The sequence below is a fragment of the Sus scrofa genome, chromosome 2 (genome assembly GCF_054392235.1).
Source record: "Sus scrofa isolate SSC_HxYL_T2T_F1_AM1 chromosome 2, Sscrofa_HxYL_maternal_Yorkshire_Landrace_v2.0, whole genome shotgun sequence".
NCBI classification, from domain to species: domain Eukaryota; kingdom Metazoa; phylum Chordata; class Mammalia; order Artiodactyla; family Suidae; genus Sus; species Sus scrofa.
Window position 1 is genome coordinate 67,218,046 of NC_139384.1, and position 2,599 is coordinate 67,220,644.

The 2,599-nt window shown below is 48.2% G+C and overlaps 1 pseudogene; it reads left to right on the forward strand.

Moving 5' to 3' along the window:
• Positions 1–1,195: 1,195 nt before the first annotated feature.
• On the forward strand, positions 1,196–2,108 carry LOC110259617 (olfactory receptor 2J3-like; annotated as a pseudogene).
• The last annotated feature ends 491 nt before the right edge of the window (positions 2,109–2,599 follow it).

The following is a 2,599-nucleotide window of genomic DNA, read 5'->3' on the forward strand; positions in this document are numbered from 1 at the left end:
CAAAGGGCAAGCAGGCCTGTGCAGGGAGAGCCCCTGCAGTGATAGGCTTCAGGCGATTGTTGAGGCCAGCCCTCCTGGATGGCAGGCAGACCCAGGTTCGGTGAGAGCTTAGGGGGTGGCGGGGGTAGGGGGAGGGAATGCACTGGGAAGCACAGCTTTCTGCTAGCTAGCGGGCCTGTAAGCTTGCTGTGGCGTGGGGGGTATTCTATGGGGACCCACCCCTTCTGCTCTCCCCTCCCCAGCCCGGGTGCAGACCAGGCTCTTCTCCCAGGTTCCCTCTGAGGCGGCTTTCCACTTCCCCGCCCCTAGAGTATTGCTCCCTTCCTCTGCGATGGCTTTGTTTTCTAGTCTCCCAGGCAGTCTCTGCCCCGTCAAATGGTTTAGAGACCTCCCAAGCAGTTTCCGCTCTGCCCCGCCCCCCTAGCCCGGGGACTAATCTCTGGAGCCGAGGTCTCAGTGCCCAGCCCCCCCCCCAGGCGTCCCCCGGCCCTTTCTCAGGGATTAACCTTCGGAGGCGAGGTCTCGGTGCCCAGCCCCCACCCAGGCGTCCCCCGGCCCCCTCTCGGGGACCAACCTTCAGAGGCAAGGTCTCGGTGCCCAGCCCCCACCCAGGCGTCCCCCAGCCCTTTCCCGGGGACTAACCTCTGGAGCCGAGGATTCGGTGCCCAGCCCCCACTCAGGCGTCTCAATTTTTGGTGACTGTGCCTGCAGTTCAGATGGTCCGTTGGGTTCTTGATCGGCTTTTCCGTACTCCAACTTACTGCTACACTCTTCTCTGCATCTGGGGATTCCTCCGGTTCATTTGATCTTTCGCCCGGTAGGTGACTTTCCAGGGTGCGGGATCCCTTTCTCCTCTGCAGTTCCCTTTCGGGAGCGTCCGTCCCGCTGGGATTCACCTTCTCTCACTCTCCTCTTTTCTCCCGTTCTGCCCAATAATGTCACGAACTTCTTGCCGTTATTGGAGTTTAGGTTCCTCTGCCAGCGATTGGTTGCTGTTCTGTGCGAGTCATTTATTCTGTAGATGTGCTTTTTTTGTTGTGTTTGTGGGAGAGGGCAAGCGTGTCCCCCTGCTCCTCCGCCATCTTGTCCTCTCTTCCATATTTGAATTTATTTACAAAACCTATGAATGATGGTGACTATTATATAAAAATTGACTCCTTTTTTTTTGTTTTGGGAATATATAGAGAACACTTGATCTCATCTCAACTGCTTCATTTTAATTGGCTTCTCGAAATATCCACAGGCCGAGTTTATCATATCTCTGTTTGCATTTGAATTCTATGTCATGACTCTTATAGGCAATGCAGTCATGCTTTTAGTTTCACACCTGGACAACAAGCTCCACACCCCAATATACTTCTTCCTCTGGAAACTTTCCTTTCTGGACATCTGTTTCACTACCTGCATTGTTCCTCAGATTCTGGTAAACATACGGAGATGCAGTAAGAAAATCAGCTACATAGGCTGCATGGTTCAGTGTTCTGTGGCCTTGGCTCCTGGCTCCACAGAATGTGTGCTTCTTGCTGCCATGGCTATTGACCCCTGTGTTGCAGTCTGTTGGCCCATTCTCTGTGCTACAATCATGCACCCAAAAATCTGCCACCTTCTTGCAGCCATGTCCTGGTTTTCAAGGTTTACCAACTCACTCCTTCAGTCTTCACTGGCCATTGTTTTGCCTTTCTGTGGCTGCTGCCATGTGGACCATTTCCATTGTGAGGTCCTTGTCATTATCAAGCTGTCCTCTGTAGACACTGTTCGAACTGAGTTGAATATGCTAATTGCTCACCTGATCATTCTTGCCATTCCAGTCTGCATCATCCTTACCTCTCATGTCTGCATAGCCATGGCTGTGGTGAGGATGCACTCTGTTGAAGGATGACAAAATGCCTTTGGAACTTGTGCATCCCACCTAATGGTGGTCTCACTGTTTTATGGAACAATAATGTTCATGTATCTTCAGCCTGATAGTAACTATTCCCAGAATCAGGGGAAGATCCTTGCCCTTGTTTATACCATTGTTGCCCTCACTGAACCCACTAATTTATATTCTAAGGAACAAAGATGTAAAGAGGGCAACTAGAAAGCTGATCTGGAATGATTCCATTTGAGAAATTATAATTCCATAGTTCCTGCTGTGGCACAATGTGTTAAGAACCAAGTTTTTCCTAGCTGTAGTGTAGGTCACAGCTGTGGTTCAGATTCAGTCTCTGGCCTGAGAACGTCCATATGCCACAGGTGAAGGAAGGAAAGAAGGAAGGAAGGAGAAGAACGAGAGAGAAAGAAAGAAAAGTAAGAAATGAAAAGAATGAAAGATTTTAATTCCTGGAATTCCAGCCCATATATATGATTTGGACAGTGGATTTACAGGGAAGATATCTTTTTTTTCAGATATTAGCTCAAATTGATTCAAAAACAAATAAAGCAAGCACTAAATACAAGGTAAATAAAACATTATTGTCATCAACACTGTTGACAGCAATGTATAAAGAAATTGTATAATAGAGGCATTCCTTAACATTTTTTCTGTCCTCAAAATCTGTATCTGGATATTTTGCAATATTTGTTCATTTCCCATGAGATTTTTAGAGTTGAACTTCCC